A 25,498-nucleotide genomic window follows, 5' to 3' on the forward strand; every position below is an offset into this window, starting at 1 on the left:
TGTGACTCTGGGCAAGTCACTTAACCCTCCATTGCCCCTGGTACAAAATAAGTACCTGAATATATGTAAACCGCTTTGAATGTAGTTGCAAAAACCTCAGAAAGGCGGTATATCAAGTCCCATTTCCCTTTCCCCTTACCCACAACTGTACAACACTACCATAGCCCTAAGGGGTGAAGGGGGGCACCTAGATGTGGGTACAGTGGGTTAATGGTGGGTTTTGAAGGGCTCACATTTACCACCACAAATGTAACAGGTAGGGGGGGATGGTCCTGGGTCCGCCTGTCTGAAGTGCACTGCAGTACCCACTAAAACTGCTCTAGGGACCTGCATACTACTGTCAGGGAGTTGGGTTTTTTTTTTAGGGTGGGAAGGGGTTAGTGACCACTGGGGGAGTAAGGGGAGGTCATCCCCAATTTCCTCCGGTGGTCATCTGGTCAGTTTGGGCACCTTTTTGAGGCTTGGTCGCAAGAAAAAATGGACCAAGTAAAGTCGGCCAAGTGCTCACTAGGGACGCCTTTCTTTTTTCCATTATCGGCCGAGAACGCCCATGTGTTAAGCACGCCCCAGTCCTGCCTTCGCTATGCTTCCGACATGCCTCCGGGAACTTTGGTTGTCCCCGCGATGGAAAGCAGTTGAGGACGCCCAAAATTGGCTTTCGATTATGCCAATTTGGGCGACCCTGGGAGAAGGACACCCATCTCCCGATTTGTGTCGAAAGATTGGTGCCCTTTTCTTTCGAAAATAAGCCTGATAATGACGGAAACTGCTCTACAAATCTATAAATGAAACAAAGAGGTCAATATTTGAAGGAATGTAGCTGGCTAAGTAAAGACAACTAACTGGATCAAAGCCTCTGAGAATCGATGAGGCTAACTAGCTACATTTCAATAAGTGACTGATTTAGCTGTTCAAATTCTAGGTGACACTGGGATGGGGTTAAATTAAGGGTAAAATGATAGGCAGCTAGTGCTGATTTTTCAGACTATATCGCCTAATTCAGTCACTCAAATGTAGATGCTACAAAGCAGACCTAAATCTGTCTGACCATTCTTCCTCTGTTTGACTATACACTGTGAAAAAAAAATAGTGGCATGTAGCACAATATCTGCATTTTTCCTGACGATTAGGGGAAGCATGTACAGATATGGCTTTGAAGAAGAAATATGTGTGAGTATCAGTGGGGAGTAGGGAGACAAGTTAACGGGGGCATGTAAAAATTTATATATGTGTGTTATGGTTGGGGTGTATGTATCTGTATGGGATAGGGAAGTGGGATAGTATAGGCAGGTGGGGGAGATGTGTATATATGTTTGTGTTTGTAAGGGGGGGCATGTGTAATAGGTGTGTGGGTATAGAAGTGTGTGGTCTGCGAGAGAATAGAAGGGGAAAATGGGTGTCTTTGTGTGGTGTGCACAGGGTATGTGTGTATACATATATAAGGTGCAGAGCTGGCCCATGGGCATCTGCTGCTCTAGGCAAACCTTCAGTCATGTGCTCTGTTGGGCAGTCAAAGACCCGCTCCCTCCACCATAGTCCAGCTTCCCCCCTTCCCTAGCCCAGATAATTTGACATTTTCCCTTTCCTACCCCCTCAGAGTTCAGCATCTCTTTCCTACCTTGTATGCCCAGCATCTCCACTTTCTTTCCCTAACTCTTCTCATGTATGAGCATCTCCATTTCTTCTCCATCCCAGGAGTCCAGGACTGCCAGGAGATAGTTGGGCCCGGGGCAGGGCTGCCACAGCTACCACTCCCCACTCAGGCTGCAGCTGCCACCTCCCCTCCCCTCCATGTGGGATGCCACCACTGCCCCCTTATCTTCCTGCATGTGCTTCTCCCTCGGTCTGTCACTCTCCTTCTCCTGTGTGCCATGACCTGGGTAATTGCGTTACTGCAATCACCTGGTTCCCAACACACAAGAGCAAGAGAGAGACCGAGGGAACAGAACCTTCTGCCTGCCTACGGAAGCTTTGCCAGTGCTGGGACCCCTTGGAGGCCTGGCCTGGGGAATCTTGTCCCCCTGCTCCCCTTCTCAGCAGCCCTGCAGGTTTCTAGCATCTCCTGTTTCCTTCCTTCTTTGCAACGTCCAACATCTTCATCATTTCTTTCATGTCCTGCTTCCGTCTTTCTTCCACTGCTGCTATTACCTCATTTTTCCACCTGGACCATCCTACTCCAAAGAAAAGTTACCGTTAGTACAGTAGCAGGCCTTGGGCACATGTACCTGTTCAAACTCAATGTATCTCACTCCCTCCAATGCAAGTGTTATCACAAATATTTTTAGGAACACTTATGTACACTTCTTGTCATTGTGGTTGTGCTTTAGGAAGGATTTTTTTGTGTATGCTAATGGGCTTTTTACTAAAATTACCAGAGTTACACATGCCAACAAATAATGTCCTTCTGTTTCAGGTATGCCTTTTAATTTGAGAAAAGCTCAGGTCTGCAAAACAGAGCAAGCACCGTATAGCACATTAATTATTAGTCAAATTAGGAACATTTTATTAGTAATTACATTTAAGTAATAACATTAACACACTGGGATTCTGAGACAAGATAATGTGCTTCTGTAAACAACAAGCAAGAAGTTCAAAACAGGAAGCTGTTATCTTTCCACAAGGTGACCGTAGGATCATTTTGGAAGGGTTAGGAGGAATTACACATGTACAAAAGATAGTCCCCCCCAATATTCAGCCGTTGGCGGTCAGAGCTTATTTAAACGGTGATCGTCGCCAGCTAACGTATCCCCTGATATTCAGTGCCAGGCCATGTCCAGGCGCCGATGCTGAATATCTGGAATTCTTTTGGGTGGGCTGGGTACCCGGCACTTATGCGGGCCTGCCCAATATTCATCCAGGGCTTCATAAAAGGTATCGGGCCAACCGGCCCACAGAACTCTTTTTTGTTTTTTTACTAAAGCCCCCGAGCCCCCTCAATCCCCCCCCCCCCCCCCCGTAAGAGGTTACAGCTACCATTTATATATAAAAATATTTAGCATGTATAGATTTGAAAGGGCTGTGATATGGGCATAGTGTCAGTGAGCTTTTAAAACATATGGGTACTTCCCATTTTAGAAGGGGAATACCCATGTATTTTAAAATAATCCCTGTTGGCATCCATCAAATGGCCTTACTGCTTCTTTGAACCTGAGATTTGAAGAGTAAGTGAAGGGACCCAAAGATCCAAATATTCAGAGTGGAACTCATCCTTAATTGGCTCTTCTTGTATGTGTGGTTTTACAAAATCAGCTCTCGGATGTGTAAGGGATGGCACATACATGTAACACACCTCATGAAGTCACTCTTTTTGTTTTGTTTTGTTTGCTTTTTGCAAAATGGCTATTCCAGCTGTACGTGCCACTGGACACAGTGAAGGAGCTTGCTAAAGTGCTCAGCGCCCACTGCCAGAGCTGGCTCCTATGCATGCTGGCAAATATATGTATTGTATTACAGTATATTTATAGACTTCTGCTTTTAACTAACAGTATAAAGCAGATTACAATTAAGAGGCTTCATATTAGCAGGAATTTACAATATGTATTAAAAATCCAGTACATTAACAGCCTCTATAATCAATAAGATTACAAAAATTCCAATCAAATATGCGAATCACAATCTTTGCTTCTCTGAATAAAACATAAGGAGTAATCTGACGAAGTTGAACTGGAATGCTATTCCAAAACCTAATCCATTGAAAAATACCTTGAAAAATCAAAGAAATGTTTTCTAATAGTTTAACAATTAATATTCTTCAAAGAAGGAAAATCTAGCAACGGTTGCACATTTAGTAAGCGTTTTTATGAAATATCTGGGATTCTTGAACATCCCAGCTTGGATGTCCCTTTTCTGGCCTAGATGTTTTATGCACAAAGAGGTGTCACATGTCTTCCCTGTAATATTGGCGTTGGTCTAACTCTAGCCCTTGGTAAGTTGCACATAAGCAAGAGGTACTCAACCTTGGTTACCAGGAAACTTTGGAATGGCTTGCCCCCATCTCTTCGTAATGAACCATCATTTAAAAAAAATTAAATCTTTGCTCAAAATGTACTAGTATCAAGTATAAAAAAATTAATTTTAATATACCACAACATCATATAAAAATATGTCTAAGCAGATAAAGCCAAAATAAGGGGGGACAGGAGGACAACAAAAAGACAATTAAAATTACAGACAGGGATATAAACAAAAGGATAGAGCAGAAAGGAAACACAAGAAGAAAAATAATTTAATTACAATGTAATAAAAACATATAAAGGTAAGTGGAAGGAGAAAGGACACATGGTTATGATAACAGTAGTGATAGAAGTGTTACTGTAGCTGACTAGCACTGACTAACACAACATGGTGATAAATGAGGAAAGGGCTATAAGAGTGGGAAGGCCCTGCAGGACACATTTAGGATAAAGAAGCTATACTTTGAGAAAGCCTGTTTGAAAAGGTAAGTTGTCAGGATACCTTTAAAACTCAAAAAGGAGAGTTCGGCCCTAAAGAAAATCAGAAGTGAGTTCCAAAGAAACAGGCTGAAGCAGGAGTGGCGAATGGTGTCAAGGCAAATATGGAGTTGTGAAGGCACTGTGAGGAGATGCAGAGTAGAGGATCAAAGAGTTCGAGAAGGTACATATGGGATAAGAAGATTAAAGGAAAAGATGGAATTCCGCTATATAACCTGATGTGTAATGGTTATTTATAAGCATTTTGAAACAGCATTTAGCACCCAGCCTCTGGGTACTGGGCAGTGTTTCAGGTAACAGGGTATGCTGGGCAATGTTCGATGGGATTTTCCTTCCATCCCTATTTTCTCTACCTAATATACCCTGTTTACATGTGAATATCCTTTCATATCTTGTAGCTGGTGTTCTTTTCTTTCTGTTTTAATTTTGATTATACACTGCTTTCACTTGTCCGTCAGAGTAAACAGTATATCAAATACCAATAAATATAAACATTTTTGGGAGATGCTATGTTGTTTGTGGTTTTTATTTATTATTTATTAGCCTATACTCAATATTAGATTTAAGAACATGTTAGCTAAAGTGTGCTAAGGAGTTAGTGTGGGTTTTAGTATGTGCTAACTATTAGTACAAGCCCATACTAACTTCTAATGCAGGGGTTTTCAACCCAGTCCTGGGGGCACACCCAGCCATTTGGGGTTTTTAGGAGATATCCTGAAAACCCCAACTGGCAGGGTGGTCCCATTGGCGCCCCGTATGGGAGGCTTGGGGAGGCTAAGCCTCCCCAGCCCAACCGTGACCTTCCCCTGCTGCCCCCACAAGCGCAGGTCTCCTTCCCTCCTGACTCAGCTCCCCGCCTGGCAGCCCGACTCAGATCCATCCCCCCCCTGCGTGCGCGCGCAAGTGTGTGTGTTTTACCTTCCGTGGCAGCGACATCAGTGAGGAAGAAGGCACTGTGGGCTCGCCTCCCGCTCCAGCTTCTCCCTTCTCTCTTCACACAGTGTACCGCCTTCTCCGATGATGCATTTCCTGTTTCTGCAAGGGCGAGGCACTGCGTGAAGGGGGAAGGGAGAAGCTGGAGGCGAGCTTGCAGTGCCTTCTTTTTTACTGACGTCACTGCCACGGACAGTAAAAGGGTTAAACGCTTGGGGGGGAGCAGGAAGTAATTGAGAGAAGGGCTGTTGGGGAGCTGAGGGAGGGCAGGGAGAATCACTGGACATGGAGAGGAGGGGAGGGCAGGGGGAGAGAAGAGATCGCTGGAGAGGAGGGGAGGGCAAGGGGAGAGAACAGATCGCTGGACATGGACAGAAGGGAGGGCAGGGGGAGAGAACAGATCGCTGGAGAGGAGGGGATGGCAGGGGGAGAGAACAGATCGCTAGACATGGAGAGAAGGGGAGGGCAGGGGAGAGAAAAGAGATTGCTTGAGAGGAGGGGAGGGCAGGGGAGAGAGGAGAATTGCTGGCCATGGATGGAGGGGAGGACAGGGGAGAGAAGAAATCGCTGGACATGAATGGATGGAGGGGAGGGCAGGGGAGAGAGGAGAATTGCTGGACATGGATGGATGGATGGAGGGGAGGGAAGTCAGGAAGGAGATGCACATGGATGGAGGGGAGGGAAGGGAGGAGAAATGCTGGACATGGATGGAGTGGAGAGCAGGGAAGAGAGGAGAAATGTTGGACAAGGATGGAGGGAAGGAAAGACAAAGGAAGGAGATGCACACGGATGGAGTGGAAGGGAGAGAGGAGAAATGATGGTCATGGATGGAGGGGGGGGGAAGACAGAGGAAGTAGATGCACATGGATGGAGGGAAGGGGAGTGAGGAGAAATGCTGGATATGGATGAAGGGGAAATTGCTGAATTTAAGGGCTGGATTGGAACACTTTGAGGGTAGATGTTGAAACTGGAGAAAGGATAGGGACATGGCTACAGATGGTAGACAGGATACATAAGGACACAGAAGGATGGTGGACATGGTGAGAGAAAAAATATCAAATGGAAAGAAGACACTGCATAAAACAGAAGACACTGGGACCAGAGCTAATAGAAAAACTAAATGCTCAGACAGCAAAGGTAGAAAACATTTTTTTATTTAGAATTTATTAATTGGAATATGTCAGCTTTTGGAAATGTGCATGTGTGATATTTTGCATGCAAGTTTCAAATTTTCTAGTATTGCTGCATGCTGAGTCTGACTTCTTGAGTAACTTTCCAGATCAGTGTTTTGCCTTCATATCTGTTGTGTCATGTGTTTTTCATGCGTGATCAAGATGCAGTATTCTGCTAGCGTGTAGTATTTGCAGCCCTTTTTTTTGTTTCACTAGGTTGTGTACTGGTGTTTTAGAGCCTGGTGTAATTATAGTGCTGCCTTTCTACGCATAAGGTTGTAGCTCGTCCTGTCCTTGGAATTAGTGCTGTTATGGTTTGGTAAGGTTATGAGTGTGTTTTTGCACAAGTTTGTGTATAGTGTTTTGCAGTGGAGAGATTGTGTGTTGGCCTTACTTAGGTGGCACCAAAACATAAGAAAGGGTGTAGAGCCTAAATCATGACACACTACCTCTTGAAGGATCTACATATGGTCATTAATAAAAGGAGCTCATTGTGAACACTATCCACCCTAAAAGGGTGTTTTGTGGCTCTACAAGAGAATTGTGACATTATGATCCCTTGTTTCAAATTGTTGACGGTCTGCATTTTCCATATGGGTGGTATATTGGTGTATTAGGGCTTGCCCAGTATAATATTTATGGTACAGTAAGGTTCTGAGTGTGTTTTCGCACAAAGTTGTGCATAGTGTTTTGCAGTTGAGCGATTGTGGTTAGTATATGCTTTGAGCAGCCACTTTATTCTTTGACATATGATACATATCAAATATCTAAATTTAATAAAAGTTATTAATTGTGACTATTTTATTTTTACTTATTTTTTTTGTGTTGACAGACAATTATAGATGTAAGCTCCGCCCCTGGCCCACCCCTAACCAACCCCTAACCCCACCCCCTTTAGCCTCCCCAAACAGTTGGGCCACTGACCGCCTATGGGTGGTGTTCCAGGACTGGCTTGAAAACCTCAGCTCCTAATGCATGTTAAACAGCCAGTGCAGTAAAAGTCAACATGCAATAGGTAATAAACATGCCCCTTAGTTGGGTTTGGGTTTCATGTTTGTCCTTTTTATAGGTGTGCTTGGTGTGGTTTGTGTGTCTGTTAGGGTGCACATAATATCAATTAACTATCTATTTTAATGAAGGTGATAGTTTGGAATCCATTTTGAGCATCTCTGCATAAAGATTAGGGAATGAATAAATGACGTGAAATGAAATGGTTACCCAAGTTGCATTTTGATAGACTCAAATGGACCAGTAGTGCAGACAGTGAGGAACCAAGGGGAATTGGATTAATATTATCTCCATGCAGTTCCAGCCTGGAGAATTTCGGTAAATGGAAACCATGACTATACAGTGCAATTTGATTTATACAGGCTGAGATCTACAAACATCCCAACTCCTCACTCATGAAGAGAAAATATTTTTCTCTGCTACTGGGAAAGGAGAGGGATTTCAAAGGCTTCTTCCTTAAGAATAAGTGATACAAGATTCATTTCAGTGATTTTAATTCTATGAAATCACTACTCTGACAAACAAAACATCTCTTTTCGGATGATAATGCTAATACTGTGATTTGAGACACAGTCCAAATGCAGCATCATAATCCAACATAAATGATTACAAATATTCAAATCCTTGATTAGAATTTCTCGGTCTTTTTGCCGTGTTATGGTTATTAAGTTAAAATATATGATATACATAAAAAAATAAATTATGAGTTATGTAGTGAATAACATGGTAAGGTATGCAGTGATGACAATTTATGGACAATCAGCACATCAGAAGGTATATACATTTTTGCAGCCCCTCAACCTGGAATGTAATTTTTAAAATGGGTTATAAAATATATGTAAAATACTTTTTTCAAATGGGTTATGGTTTGAGCAGTTGACAAATTATACATGCATTTTTTTTTAAATTCATAATAATTCAACATTTCACACAGAATGTTTTTACCAGGATGCAATTGTATGTGTGCATCTGTATTTCTGCTAAAACAACCCTCAGGGATAATGCTCCTGGTGTTAGACCTAAGAGAGGGAAAGAAAAACTGGAACACCTTCAGGAAGAATGGATTAGGATTTTTCCTTCCAAAATAGTGGGGTTACCTTATTTGGCAGCCAGGGGGAGCACCAGTGAGGAAGTCCAATTCCCCTGGGTCAAAAAAACAATACTCATACCTCATCAAGAGGGGAAGCTGGGGAGGAGGAGCTATTCTCTTCCCCTGCTGAAAACAAGCAGGCTGGAGCAAGAAGGGGGAGGATCCAGGGAGAGGAAGAAGGCTTTCTCAAACCTTGAAATTAGAGCCCCAGCTCTAGCTGTGAAGTAGAAGGCAGTGAAATGGAATGAGAAGCCTATTGAAGGACTATTTAATGTACTGCAAAGGCAGCTGTGGAAGGCCACAGAAAGAGTAGCGCTGTGGTGTGGGAAGTGAACTACCTGCACCTTAATAGTGGAGGGGCAGACTGCTGAGAGAAGTTTGTTTGAACATTGGAAGTTGAACTAGGCACTTCTGGGGGGAACAGTAATGGGTACAAAGACTCTTACCTCTCTGTTTACTAAAGCTTAGCTCAAGTTATCTGCAGCAGGGCCCATTTTATTCCTGTGGGCTCTGCTGCAGATCTCAAGCTAAGCTTTAGTAAACAACCCCCATAGTATTAATTTTGGATGGTTGGACTGGGGGGGGGGGGGTTGCTTTCAGACCACGTAAAACTCAGTCCTATCTTTGTCGAGTTTCACTTAGATGTCTAACGCTGGGCTTTACTAAGCCGCTAGCACGGCTGGCTATGCACTAGAGCCGACAAGTCCATTTACTTTGAATGGGTTGCTGCATGGAAGCTACTAGTGCGATTTAGTAAACAGACGCTTTCATGCTGAATATAACAGACATTTTTTTTATATTTTATATTTTATTACACAGTGAAGTACGTTTTTTCAATGTAAACTTCAGTATTATTCAATAGATGTTATTATATTGTTTTATGTATGTATGTTTTTGACTAGCCAAGTATGTGCTTATATGTTTTTATGCATGTTACATTTTGCTTTTTACTATTTATTGACCATTTGTTATTCTATACTTATTGCATGTTATTTTTTATATTCATGGCAAATAAATGTTTTATATAATTTGTTTTTTGATAGACCCCTGACACAGGCGCTTAGTTGCTGAAAAACAGCCTGTGTCAGGTCACGTCAATAAAATAAAAACCCTTTGCCCTGTTCCTGAAGGTCCACTTGTGCTTTTTTGTTTGTTTTGAATATCTTACTTAACCAGATAAAGGATAGCCAGCCATAGAGAAACTCAGATATTCAATGCTGGTGCCTGGACATGGCCTGACATTGAATATCCAGGCATAATACTGCTGGCTGAATATGTACCCAATAGGGTATAATAAAGTGTATTACAACCTATAGATTTACACAGCTAAACATAATACAATGCTTCTCAAATGATTCTAAAACAACTTTCAAAGTCTTTTTTTTAGCAGATATCTATGAGTTTATCAACATTAAAGAGGCCTTAGAGAGAATAAAAATATGCATGCTACTTCATAACACAATATTGTTATGGAAAGGGAGGGCTGGGTTAATTCAAATGAGGTAAAGCTCATGCAATGTTCTCATTTTTAAATCGCCACATATATTTTGTGATGTTGTGCCAGAGCATTTTCAAAGGGATACTCCAATGGGTGTTTTCCTTCGAAAATGAGTTTGCAATTAAGTTTAGGTTTATTTACTTATACCCTGCTTATATCTAAGAGGTATACAATGGTCACATACATAAAATATACAAAATATAAAACATATCAATTAAACCATACCTTCATATACAAAAGCAGCACCACTACTCAGTTCTTATCTGCCCAATTCTAATTTATTTTATTTATTTCATATTTCTATCCTGGCTTATCCCAAAGCGGGTAACAATTAAAACATATATAAAATCTGTTAACAAACAACAAAACAAATAACAGAAAATATTTCTTCATCATTAAAAAAATTGCTCTCCCAGTTAATTTAAATACTGAAAATATTTCAGTCCTCCAAGTAACATGGTAACATAGTAAGATGGTAAATGATGGCAGATAAAGACCTGTATGGTCCATCCAGTCTACCCAACAAGATACTTTATATGTATACCCGAGTTTGATTTGTCCTTGCCGTTCTCAGGACACAGACCGTAGAAGTCTGCCCAGCACTGTTCTTGTACTAATTTCTGAAGCTAACATTGAAGCCCCTTAAAATTTACACTCCAGCCCATCCCTATTCAGTCACGATCAGGGCATAGACCGTAGAAGTCTACCCAGCTCCTGTTTTGTTTCCCAATTACCTGCGTCGCCACCCAATCTCCACTAAGATTCCGTGGAACCATTCCTTCTAAACAGGATTCCTTTGTGTTTATCCCACGCATGTTTGAATTCCATTACCGTTTTCATCTCCACCACCTCCCGCGATTTTAAAGTAAGCCTTTAAAATCCATTGACTTTCCAGTGTTGTTCATCTCCTGGAACATGAGCACATATTTATCTATAACTAGTAAAACATGCCCATTTCTGGCGCAAATAAAACGGGCGCTAGCACGGTTTTCCTCCCAAACCCCCCTCCCTACTCACCCCTTCAGCGTTGTGAAGGCACTGACCGCCATTGTTCCTCGGCACGCCACCTTCAATCTGCTGAGTCGTTGGTTGTGAAGCCACTGACGCCATTGCTCCGCCCTCGACGTCATCACATTTGACGTGAGGGCGGGGCCCCAACACAGTGTTTTCGGTGGCTTCACCACCACAAACCGTTCGAACCGGAAGGAAGTGTCCGGAGGACCTGACAGTGACGTCAGTGTCCTCAGAACGTTGAGGGTGAGTTTTATTATATAGGATATTATTTATACTCATGTTCTTGTCCTTATTCTCACCTGTTGCATTATGCTCTTATGACTGTTTTTTGTGGGTCACAAAAAACAAAATATGGGACTAATCACATAACCAAGTGCTCTTCATAATACCAAAGTAAAAATAAAAATAAAGCACCATATACAATATGCATAAGTTTAACCACTAACAAAAAATTATATAAATTCTAAATATTATGTGATCTTTTTTGTGGGTGCTTTAAATCTGTAACCCTGCAAGCTGCACAGAGGGACTGAAGATTGCTCCATACATGAGGAGATTATAAACTTCCTCTCTGAATCATAAAAGGATGTGTATGTGCTCTTTTATAGGAGATAGGCAGCAGCTCTGTGTCTCATGGCTATAGGTCCATGGAAACAAAGCACCAGAAGTAATGATTCCCTATCCTTTTTTAAGTGAGGATTTCCCAGGGCTCATTTGCCCTATGTAGCTGTGATTTGCATTGTTTGGAAGATTTCAAACTGAGATGTCTGTAGATTAAAGAAACGTGTGACTATTCAAATAAAGAAAATTTCCTTATGAAACTCAGAGGCAAAACAACAGCTTGGTTCCATACAAAAATGTACCCTGAAAGGGGAAATGTAGATAATAATGGGCTCAGAAGCTTTTAGCAGAGCATCAGATCCACAGAGCTTTATAAAATACTTAAAAAAAAATCCCTGAAAATAATGACACGACTTATAATTTATTTATTTATTTTGCACATTTATAACCCATGTTTTCCCCACAATTTTGCAGGCTCAAAGTGGCTTACAATGCACTGAATGGCAATTGCCAGATCAGAGATGATATGGCTACAATCAAATTAGATAGAATAGTGGAAACAGGGAAAGTAGTTAATTGGGAAAGGGTAAATGAGGTGGAAGTTCTGTGCTAGAATTTTATAACTGTTTTAATTGATATCCCCCAGATTTTATATATGGTTCAAAAATTTGGGTACTCATGGGCATTTATTTCTGAGATGTGCGTGCACTTATGGGCCCTTTTACTAACGTGCACTTACAGATGTACCCCCTGTTTACTAAGCCGCGCTAGCGGTTGCCATGCACTAATGCCAGCACAGCCCATTCACTTTGAATGGGCTAAGTCAGAATTACTGCGTGGCTTAGTAAGCGGGTGTTGCATAAGTACATAAGTATTGTCATACTAGGACAGACCAAAGGTCCATCAAGCCCAGCATCCTGTTTCCAACAGTGGCCAATCCAGGTCACAAATACCTGGCAAGATCCCCAAAAAGTACAAAACATTTTATACTGCTTATCCCAGAAATAATGGATTTAATAACGGTCTATAGACTTTTCATTTAGGAAGCCATCCAAAGCTTTTTTAAACACTGCTAAGCTAACTGCCTTTACCTCATTCTCTGGCAATGAATTCCAGAGTTTAATTACACGTTGAGTGAAGAAAAATTTTCTCCGACTCATTTTAAATTTACTACATTGTAGCTTCATCGCATGCCTCCTAGTCTTAGTATTTTTGGGAAGCATAAACAGACACTTCACATCTACATGTTCAACTCCACTCATTATTTTATAGACCTCTATCATATCTCCCCTCAGCTGCCTTTTCTCCAAACTGAAGAGCCCTAGCCGCTTTAGCCTTTCCTCATAGGGAAGTCATCCCATCCCCTTTATCATTTTCGTCATCCTTCTCTGCACCTTTTCTAATTCCACTTTCTGGCTTATTTTCGAAAGGGAAGGACGCCCATCTTCCGACACAAATAGGGAGATGGGCGTCCTTCTCCCGAGGTCGCCCAAATAGGCAAAATCGAAAGCCAATTTTTTGTGTCCTCAACTGCTTTCTGTCGCAGGGATGACCAAAGTTCATAGGGACGTGTCGGCAGTGTACCGAAGGCTGATAATGGAAAAAAAGAAGGGCGTCCCTCACGAGCATTTGGTCAACTTTACTTGGTCCCTATTTTTTCACAGCCAAGCCTCAAAAAGGTCCCCGAACTGACCAGATAACCACCGGAGGGAATTGAGGATGACCTCCCCTTACTCTCCCAGTGGTCACCACCCCCCTCCCACCCTAAAAAAAATTAAAAAAAACATTTTCCAGCCTGTATGCCAGCCTCAAATGTCATACCTAGCTCCATCACAGCATTATGCAGGTCCCTGGAGCAGTTTTTAGTGGGTGCACTGCACTTCAGGCAGGCAGACCCAGGCCCACCCCCCTCCACCTGTTACACTTGTGGTGGTCAATGTGAGCCCTCCAAAACCCACCCGAAACCCACTGTACCCACATGTAGGTGCCCCCCCCCTGCATCCCTAAGGCCTATGGTAGTGGTGTACAGTTGTGGGGAGTGGGTTTTGGGGTGGGGTTGGGGGCTCAGCACACAAGGTAAGGGAGCTATGCATCTGGGAGCAATTTGTGAAGTCCACTGCAGTGCCCCCTAGGGTGCCCATTTGGTGTCCTGGCATGTGAGGAAGACCAGTGCACTACAAATGCTGGCTCCTCCCATGACCAAATGGCTTGGATTTGGTCATTTCCGAGTTGGGCGTCCTCGGTTTCCATTATGGCCGAAAACCGGGGACGACCATCTCTAAGGTCGACCATCTCAACAGAGTGCAGAAAGGCTTCAGAAAAAAAGGAATATGCCAAAACATGGATTGTAGGGAAGGGGAAGCTTAAGTAGATCAGACTGACTTCAGCTCAGCCCAGATTGGCCAACCAGGAATGGTTCCAAGCATTCCCCTGTCAGAGTAGCAGAGTTCAAACAGAATCATAACACAAGTTAAACATACACAATCTCATAAAAAACAATAAACACAATAAAACAATTACAAAAATATTTTGATCTTAATGTAATGCTGTGAGCAGCCTTGTATTATTAATTTGAAAAAGCCTGAGCGAAAAATAATGTTTTATAATTGTTTCCTGAATTGAAGTATTGAAGTCATCGTGCGTAATTCAATAGGCAAATATGTGCACCCTCAATTTGAAGCATTACTGTACGATTCATTTCCAGTTTGACATGTTTAAATGATGGACTATCACTTTGTTTAGTTGTCTATCGTTGTTTAAGGAGATTTCTGTTCTCTTTACATTTATTTTTTGTTTGTTTCAGAAGCAATATTGTTATTTCTCTGCACTTTTTCAGAAAGAATGCACACTATTTGTGAAGAGTGCATAGTAATGGGAAATAGTGGTCTCTTTATGTTGACAAAAATTATTATAATAAAAGGGGAAATGAGAGGAACTGAAGAAAGCACTAGAAACAGTTACATAAGTGCACATTTTTAAAAAGGGTTCCGGAGTGATCCTGGAAATTACAGACCAGTAAGCCTGACTTCTGTGCCGGGGAAAATAGTGGAAACTATTATAAAGAATAAACTTAAGGAACACATAGACAAACATGGTTTAATGGGGCAGAGTCCTCATGGGTTCAGCCAAGGGAAGTCTTGCCTTACCAATTTGCTTCATTTTTTTGATGGCGTAAATAAACATGTAGATAAAGGGGAGCCAGTTGATGTGGTGTATCTAGATTTTCAGAAAGCTTTTGACAAAGTTCCTCATGAGAGACTCCTGAGAAAATGAAAATATCATGGGATAGGAGACGTGTTCTTCTATGGATTAGGAATTGGTTATTGGACAGAAAACAGAGGGTAGGTTTAAATGGCCATTTTTCCTCAGTGGAGGAGGGTAAATAGTGGAGTGCAGCAGGGATCTGTACTGGGACTGGTGCTATATGACATATTTATGAATGATCTGGAAAACAGAACCATGAGTGAGGTGATTAAATTCATAGATGACACAAAACTATTCAAAGTTGTAAAAATGCATATGTATTGTGAAAAATTGCAGGAAGACCTTAGGAAACTGGAAGACAGAGCATCCAATCAACAGATAAAATTTAGGGCCCTGTTTACTAAGGTGCGCTAGGGTTATTATCACATGCTAAAAATTAGCACGCTGTAACTGTGTAGATCCCTATAGGAATACTATGGGGATCTATATGATTAGCTTGCGCTAATGCTTAGCACAAGCTAAAAATGCTAGCACTTCTCTAGCATGGCTTATTGAACAGGTACCTTAATATGGACAAATGCACTCAAGAAAAAAATCTAGATGTCATTGTAGACAATATGCTGAAATCTGCCCAGTGTGCGGTGGTGGCCAAAAAAGCAAACAGTATTTTAGGAATTGTTAGAGAAGAGATACAAAATAAGACGAAGAATATTACTATGACTCTGTATCACTCCATGGGGTGACCTCACCTTGAGTACTGCATTCAATTCTGGTTGCCGCATCTCAAAAATGATATAGCAGAATTAGAAACTCCCATATGAGGAAAAGCTAAAGAGGTTAGGGGTTTTCAGCTTGGAAAAAAGACTGCTATAGGGGGATATGATTGAGGTCTATAAAATCCTGAGTGGTGTAGAATGGGTAAAAGTGAATTGATTTTTTTTCACTCTTTCAAAAAGTACAAAGACTAGGGGACACTCTATGAAATAACATGGAAATACTTTTAAAACAAATAGGAGGCAATAATGTTTCACACAAAGAATAGTTAAGCTCTGGAACACGCTGCCGGAGGATGTGGTAACTGTGGGTAGCGTGTCTGGGTTTAAACAAGGTTTGGACACGTTCCTGGAGGAAAAGTCCATAGTTTGCTATTGAGATAGACATGGGGAAGCCACTGCTTGCCCCAGGTTTGGTAGCATGGAATGTTGCTGCTATTTGGGTTTCTGCCAGATACTTGTGACCTGGGTTGGCCACTGCTGGAAGCAGGATGCTGTGCTAGATTGACCATTGGTCTGACCCAGTATAGCTATTCTTATGTTCTTATGAAACACCCAAGACAGGAGAAACCTGAAATGTTTGTCTTTTTTTCCTATCATTGTGGGCAAAAATGAATGACATGACAAATAGCTGTGATATTCCCTAGGTTGATTCAAACGAATGCATATCCTTAGTAGCAAGTGAGAATTCTTGCATACAACTGGATGATCCACATAAGGATGCTCATTTTTGTTTCAATCATTTTCAATAATTTTGGTGCATGCTATACTACCGAAGGCCATAAAAACAACGCAAGACCTAACTATCTTCTGAAGGCTACTGAAAACTGAACTGTTCAAGAAGGTATACCAATAACATCCATCCTCAATACTAAATAAGACTGCACATGAACTAGAAAAACCGAACTCTTTATCACTTGAATGAATAACCTCTTTGTTAATAATGATCAAGCACTACCACTTTAATCCTTACGTCGATTATGGTCTCTCTTTAGTCGATGACCTAATGTTTGTTACAATCCAATTTATCACTCAGTAACTAATATGCAATGCCATAACCTATTCTTCTTTACCATGTATGTATGCACCTTAATGCAATGCCTTTTGTAATTCTGTTACCCGGAAATGGCAAACGCCATTACGGCAAATGTAAGCCACATTGAGCCTGCAAATCGGCGGGAAAATGTGGGATACAAATAAATAAATAAATAAATAAATAAATATTAGTGTAGTTTATGTTGTGTTTGCACACACTAGTGTGAGATAGCGTCTGCTAAAATGAAACAAAATGAATTGAAATGAAAAGCCTTCTAAGCCAAACCAAGTACAACAAGAATGCTTTCCCTTAACATCTCTTTCTTCATATATCATTATCTGCTGTTCCTATTTCATGTGTTCTATTGTGATTCACTGTTGCATTCAGATGAAGAGACGTATCTTCTGAAGCAATTAACATCTTTGTGTTTTCATACATTGTCTTTTTTCCCCCAATGTATTGCCTTTGCTGTTTCAGTATATGTAACTGTTAGTGCTTTCTTCAGTACCTCTGGTTCCTTTTTTTAGTAATACATTTTTGTCACTGTAGAGTAGACAGAGACCATGCAGTTCAGTCTAAAGCACAGCCACCAGATCCATTGGTGCTGTCTGAGTTTGAGCACTCATTATCTGAGACAGCTGTCTGATCAGACTCCCGTATCACCTCTTCAACCACTCTTCCTCCTCTGGATTGTGGAAGGTACAGTAGATTGAAGAGGTGATGTGGGAGGCAGATCTGACAGTTGTCTGATATTGCAACTGCTCAAGCAACCCACAGCATGCATGAAACTTGTGCATATGGTACCGGTGGTTTAAATCCTCATCTCAGCTTTTTATATCTCTGCCTGACTGCATTTATGCACTAGAGATAACATGGAACAGAGTTGTTGGCACTATTAGATGTGGAGTTGCAGTTAACAGATTTTCTGTCTATTTCAACTTCTTCATTTTCATTTTTTGCTGTAGGTATGTTGTGAATGAATATTTAGTAGCCCCCCCCCCCCCCCACTTTCAGCTGCACCGGGGGACGGTAGTTTTTTGTTATAGAAAAGCAGCAATGATAGAATTGAAAGAAAATATCATCCCTAAAAGGCCCCAAATCCTGAAGATACACCAAGAGAGGTTGTTAACAACACAGTAGCTCAAGTGAGGGGGAAAAAAATCTTAATTTGCTTCCTATGAAAAGTTCATTTTTTTTGTAAATATTTAATTTTTCTATACATAGACTGTGTGATACCTTTCCTTCTAAATATATTGATACATGGTTATAAATATATATATATATATATACAAACTGTCAGTCACACCCATCATTTATAACCATGTATCAATATATTTAGAAGGAAAGGTATCACACAGTCTATGTATAGAAAAATTAAATATTTACAAAAAAAATGAACTTTTCATAGGAAGCAAATTAAGATTTTTTTCCCCCTCACTTCAGCCTTGAGCTACTGTGTTGTTAACAACCTCTCTTGGTGTATCTTCAGGATTTGGGGCCTTTTACGGATGATATTTTCTTTCAATTCTATCATTGCTGCTTTTCTATAACAAAAACTACTGTCCCCCGGTGCAGCTGAAAGAGGGTGTGTGTGTGTGGGGGGGGGGGGGGGGGCTACTAAATATTCATTCACAACATACCTACAGCAAAAATGTATGCATATTGTATGTGTGTACATCTCTCTAGATAGATAGATATCCTAAGGGCTCTATATAGCCACTAGGATACACACCACTACACCATACACCACTACATACACACCACTAGGAGTCACTCAAGTGCCAGTCCACAAGTCCTTGGCGGAGGCAGCCCATTCTAGAGCAAGCATACTTTGGGAATAGTGTTGTCCTAAAGAGAAAGCTTTGTCTATACAGCCCACTGCCATCTAGTGGCAGACCTTTCCTCTCTTCTTCTTAGGCTCTTATCATTCCCAGAAGATTCTTTTCCATCCAATAAAGGACCACACTATTGAATTTTACACAGCTTGCTAGCTGTTTATTTAGCTTGCTTAACTGATACAGCTCTCCTTCCTTTCACTCAGGGGTATAATTTCAGATCCTTGTAAAACTTATTTCCTTATTCGGAATAAAATGGTATGGGATTTGCGCTGCAAACCGTACAAGGAGAGACTTGCTGAACTGAACATTTATACCTTGGAGGAAAGGAGAAACAGGGGTGACATAATACAGATGCTTAAATATTTGAAAGGTGTTAATCTGCAAACAAACCTTTTTCGGAGACGGGAAGGCGGTAGAACTAGAGGACATGAATTGAGGGGCAGACTCAGGAGTAATGCCAGGAAGTATTTTTTCACAGAGAGGGTGATGGATATGTGGAATGCCCTCCCACAGGAGGTGGTGATGAAAATGGTATTGGAATTCAAACATGCGTGGGATAAACACAAAGGAATCCTGCTTAGAAGGAATGGATCCACGGAATCTTAATGTAAATTAGGTGGCAACGCCTGTAATTGGGAAACAAAACCAGTGCTGGGCAGACGTCTATGGTCTACACCCTGATTGTGACTGAATAGATATGGATGGGCTGGAGTGTAAATTTTAAGGGGTTTCAATGTTAGCTTTAGAGCTTAGTACAAGAACAGTGCTGGGCAGACTTCTACAGTCTGTGCCCTGGGAATGGCATGGACAAATCAAACTCGTGTATAAAGTATCACATACCATGTAAAATGAGTTTATCTTGTTGGGCAGACTGGATGGACTGTACAGGTCTTTATCTGCCATCATTTACTATGTTACTATGTAACTAAGAACATCAGTTTCCCTCCTAGGATTCCCCCTTAAATTCCACCAGAATTCAAGCCTTTTTAATGCCCACTGGTAGTATTCCTTTTACAGTAAACTGAACATTCCTTACATAAGTTCCAAACAATGAACGGGTTATCCTTTGAACTGTATAACAGAGTCCAAGCCATTCCCCCAGTAATCTTCCATTTGGAAAGCAGTTTCTATATAGGGTAAACCTCATCCCACCCAGTAACCTCTCATCTGGTGTTTCTAGCAACCATTTTAAGGCACCTATCAAGGACAACATAACTGTTTTATCTCCCTTCCTTACTCTGGCATTTCCCAAGCACCAAGGGTTTCCCATTCCCTCTACTTGTCTTTTCGAGGTACTACCACCCATACCATAATGGCTCCTCTTGACCTCCTGTTTTCCTTTACTCCTGGAGGAAAAGTCCATAGTCTGCTATTGAGATAGAAATGGGAAAGCCACTTTTTACCCTGAGATCGGTAGCAAGTCTTCCCTTTCTTCTGCAGATTGCTTCACATATCATGGGGCTCCTCCTTTCTCTCTCTGATTGGAACTCCCTAATATACTGCTTGCCTTGTGAACAGTGTCCATAATGCTCTCTTTTCCAACTAGAGGGCAGCTAATGACTAATCTGCTCACCTGCAAGAAACAATCCAAACTATTGCAACTCTCTGGATGCTTATCTGCATTTCCCAAGCTCTCTATTTGGCTAGCTTCAGGATTGTTCCTTCCTTCCTGTCCCTCCTCCTGGGTGGTCTGTTTGTTCCAGATCCCAGTGTTTCACCAGACCCTGAAAACATGACTTCTTGAGTATGGAATGATTTTCCTGGTTTTTTTTTTCCTTTCTTATCTTGGAACTTGCGCTTTTCCTACCTGGCTACCTTTCCCTTTTGCCTCTCCTCAACCTATATATATATATATATATATATATATATATATATATATATATATATAAAATCCATGCATTTTAAAGAGCTGAATTAACTACCGTCAAGATCAAAAACTCCACTCTTCAAAATATAACTCAGACAGAAGCCTTGTTTTAACCTGCTAATTTGCAGTACTCAACATCAAATATGTTTTTCCTTAGCAATAAATTAAAGCCAATTAAGATTCATGATGAAGTGCATTATCTTGGGATAATTCTCCATTCTCATTTGACATTTATTCCTTACATTAATAAAATCTTGAATACTGTCTTTTTCAAGTTGCACTTGGTACGGTGTTTGCATCCATTTTAAAGCTCTGATTATTTTAGAATTGTTCTATAAGCTATGGTATGTCCTCATTTGGACTATTGTAATATTGCTTGTATCAGATTATGTCAGGTATTAGTTATATCATTACAACTTGCTCAGAATGCTATTGCTCATGTAATTGAGGGCCTTCACCATTTTGATCATATTACATTTATGTTAATAGCTTTTCATTCATTGCCTGTTAAATAACAGATTATGTTCTTGGCATATACTTTTGAGATTTTCCATCAGGTTTCCTGTTCTGAACCTAATAAACTTATTAGCAATTATGAACTGGTGAATATTTTGCAGTCTTCTCAGCAGTAACTTTTAGGGTTCCATCTGTGATAGAGGTTCAGAAGATGGGGGTGCATTGTAAGATTTTATTTTTCAGTTCAGGGGCAAAGACAAGCATATCCATTGCAGTCAGAAATTGTCTGATGGGCAGATTAGCTTTCAATTGATAAGGATTAATGAATGCTGTTGACCATTAACTGCTGGATTCTATATATCGTGCCTAGCATTCTGTGCCTAAATCTAAGCGTATTCCATAACAATGTGCTTAACTTACTCGACTTAACAAGCCAATCAGCGTTGTTAACAGCACTTAAGCAATAAGGAGCACTAATTGGCAATAATTAGAATTTACACGTATAGCTCACTAAGCATATGCTGTAATGAACTGCAACTAAATTCTAAAGCGCAGTTCAAAAGGGACATGGCTATGGGTGGGGAAATAGGCATTTTCATTCGTTGTTATAGAATATGGCCCAGTCCGCATAAATCTATGCACAGGGATTCACGCCACATTTTCATTGTTGTAAATGGATGCGGGTAGTGTTAGACGTTGGGATATCAACTAAATGCAATGCTTTTTGCGCTGGTACAGCATATCGGCACCTTTTTTTCCCTACCCTGCTCATCTCCCCCATCTCCCGCGGCCACATGTTTATAAATTACGTCTTTTATGTGTATTGCTGTTGAGGCGCTTCACAGTGGACTGCTTAATTCTTGTGTTTTAAGGAAGTCCTACAGCCATATTTCCCTTGGTCTTTTATTCAGTGACAACTTAAAAAGATTCATTTGACCCCTGATGCAGGCTTTGATGCCGAAACACGGCCGTGTCGGGTCGTCATTTTATTATTAATAAAGGTTTTTTTGGATTTCCTCTTCAACTCGTCCTCACTTTTTGTGTCCATTGCTTTTGCTGTACGTGAGGATTCTCCTCTCCACTTTTTGCAATCTTTTCCAAACCAGCATTCCTTGAAACTTATCAGATGGGTATAACTATTTTTCTTCAAATCAGGCAACATAAAGATTAGCTACAGAAGGAGCTATGGAAGCACACATGGCCACAACATATTTTTGTTCCAAAAACTGATTAAAAAACCAGAAGTAGTTATGTCATAACATTAACTCAGCAAGCTCCGCAATAAAACATATCAGAAGCCTAAAAATCTTACACCACACCATCTTGAGGAATTAGTGTACACAAATCAACTACATCCAAGGTTACGCGTAGATTAATATTTTCCAGTTCTGACAACATCCAAAGCATATGAGAAGTATAAAGGATATATGCTGAATGTAGGCTATAGGGGGAAGTTATCAAGGTGCTGTAAAATGCAAGCTTTTACTGCACCTTGATTTATCACAAGAGGCAGCAACTTGTACCTAGCAAGCAGTGTTAGTTCATCGGCCCGTGAATATTGGGCCACAAAACTGTGACCTGATGCTTCTGGGCCATCTCTTAAAGGGACCAGCAACATGAAAAATAGTAACCTCCCGCTAAGGATCATCTTTTGCTGGGGTTATTTTACAGGCTATACTACAAGCCATGGTATAGGATTTACATAGCAATCTGCAGCTTTACATGCATTTGCATATTTTGCTTATGTAACATGAAGTGACTTATTTAACAGTACAGTGTTAGAGCCCTTTAACATGCATTAAGGTACAAATGACATGGATTAGTGCCCTAACACAACATGATAACTTCCCCCTTTAACTTCCATTCATAAATGTTTCCGAACGACTCTGCAGATGTGACTACTTATTTCCTCCTGTGTGAAGTTGAAATTACTTGTTTTAGTTTATAAAGGTTTACTTACCTCAGCATCTCTCTACATCAGTAAAAATCTCATTCCATACACACCATCCCACCACCTTCGCTCCACTGACCAGACACTTCTCGTACTACTCTTCCTCTTAGCTCTTTCTTCCCAAGAGCCATTTTTTGGAATTTGGTACAGTCAATGGTTTTAAGTCACCTGAACTATTGCAATACACTGTATGCTGGCTGTAAAGAACAAATCATCAAGAAACTTCAAACAGCCCAGAACACCGCGACTGGACTCATATTTGGTAAAACAAAATACGAAAGTGCGAAACCCCTTAGAAAGAAACTACACTGGCTCCCACTTAAAGAATGTATTGCATTCAAGATATGCACGACTGTCCATAAAATCATTTACGGAGATGCTCCAACCTACATGTTAGACCTCGTGGACCTACCACCCAGAAATGCTAAAAGATCTTCCTGCACCTTTCTCAACATTCACTTCCCCAGCTGCAAAGGAATAAAATACAAATTCACACACACGACCAGCTTCTCTTACATGAGTATGCAGCTGTGGAACGCACTACCAACTCACTTGAAAACGATCAACGAATTAACTAACTTCCGCAAATCTCTGAAGACCTATCTCTTTAACAAAACCTACCACGAAAATACATAACCAACATAACCTATCTGCCTTATTCAGATTGTATCTCTCCATAGCTAACTAAATCTGCCTGGTTTTCCTGACATCTCTGTAACAATTGTACTCTCTACCCTGGTATGGCAACGCCATAACAGGTCTCTGTAAGCCACATTGAGCCTGCAAATAGGTGGGAAAATGTGGGATACAAGTGCAATAAATAATAATAATAATAATAATCTTACTATTTCCAGAGAATCCGCTTTTAGCTATATTGCACTCAAACTTTCAAACATCAGCTCAAAACTTACCTTTTCACTGATGCCTTTGGCCTTCCCTAGCTCTGATTCTTTCCTCCATCGGTCCTTTTCCTAACTTTCCCTCTCTCCCCTTGTAATTTGTTTTAACCTATGTAAACCATATATATATCCATTTTACTGATCTATTGTGGTATATCAAGCACTAAATAAATATATATACCATAGACCCGATACACTGCGGAAGACGGGGTCCAACTTTTTACACTGCGTTGTGAGTCCATATTATATCAAGTCTGTTACCCACACAGGCACCTGCACTCCAGTTTAATAAAAGGCTACACATTTAATTGAAAAATCAAATGGACTTTATTAAACAACATATCCACACATTAAAAGTGAATGTGGTCACAACACAGAAAACATAGGCTATAATTAACATCCTGGTCCTAAGCCATGCAGATTACTGCAACGGAATCTATGCGGGCTGTAAAGAAGAACACGCAAAAAAAACCTCCAGACTGCCAAAAATACAGCTGCCAGGCTGATATTTGGTAAAACACGCTTCAAAAGTGCCAAACCCCTCTGAGAAAATCTACATTGGCTCCCAATCAAAGAACGGATCATCCTTAAAATTTGCACCTTGGTCCACAAAATTATCTACGACGTAGTCCCAGGATACATGACAGACCTTATAGATCTACCAACCAGAAACAGAATTGGATCATCACGATCTTACCAAAACTTACATTACCCAAATTGCAAAGGACTTAAATACAAAACAACTTACACATCCAGCTTCTCCTACATAAGCGCACAACTATGGAATGGACTCCCAAAAGCTGTGAAAATAATCCATGACCATCCAACCTTCAGGAAATCACTAAAAACCACCCTCTTCAAAAAGGCTTACCCCACCAATCCAACATAAATCCCCACACCCAGCAACACAACATAACCAATGGTCGTACTGGGCAATATACAATCTTCATTCCTTTCAACCCTCTTGGTGCCTGATACACACCTACCTCATTCGACCACAATATAACCTTGTATTTGTTATCAACTGACTGGCAAACGTCTTTACGGTACTATGTAAGCCACATTGAGCTTGCAAATAGGTGGGAAAATGTGGGGTACAAATGTAACAAATAAATAAAAAAAATAAATAAATGAGTCCAGAGTTGACTGTTTTGATGTTTTTTGTCTCTTCCATTTTGCAATTTCAATAATCTATTTCAGATGAAGAATATGAATCACATCCACTTTATCAGATTGCAGCTATTGAAGAACAGTATCTATTGCCACTAAAGCCAATGTAATTTTTGATGGTGGAGGTGGAGAGTCATCTTGATATGATTGGTGTCATGATAAATAAAAAAGTAAAAAAAAAAAAAAAAAGCATTCACCAAATGCAAAACTAACATGGTACCTACTTGGGGGCATGCCCAGCATGAAACCTGCAGGCACCATGTTAAAATGCCCATTAGCCTGTGGGAAAACACTTATTGTGTGCTAACTGTAATTAGACCACATTGGCTGTTAATGCATTTGTGCGTTAGCTGTTAACACATGCCCAACCATGCTTTAACAGCCTAAAGCAATTTAGTAGAAGGACCCTTAAATGACTTCTTATATAATACTGACTAGGTCAGTGTTCTTCAATGCAAGGCCCAGGGCCAATGGCAATCACCTGGGACCTCTGAGGTGACCCTCATTGCCTTTTAGTTTTTTTTTTTTTCTGGTACTCTGCCTCTCTACCCAGGTTCAAGAAAGAAAGGGGAAAGTG

General features: G+C 40.8%; 1 protein-coding gene across 1 annotated transcript in view; it reads left to right on the forward strand.

The window, feature by feature from the left end:
- The window catches only part of GRM8 (glutamate metabotropic receptor 8), a 731,609-nt gene that overhangs the window by 482,458 nt on the left and 223,653 nt on the right, over positions 1–25,498 (forward strand). The window lies entirely within an intron of this gene.

This window comes from Microcaecilia unicolor, chromosome 10 (genome assembly GCF_901765095.1).
Source record: "Microcaecilia unicolor chromosome 10, aMicUni1.1, whole genome shotgun sequence".
Lineage (NCBI taxonomy): Eukaryota > Metazoa > Chordata > Amphibia > Gymnophiona > Siphonopidae > Microcaecilia > Microcaecilia unicolor.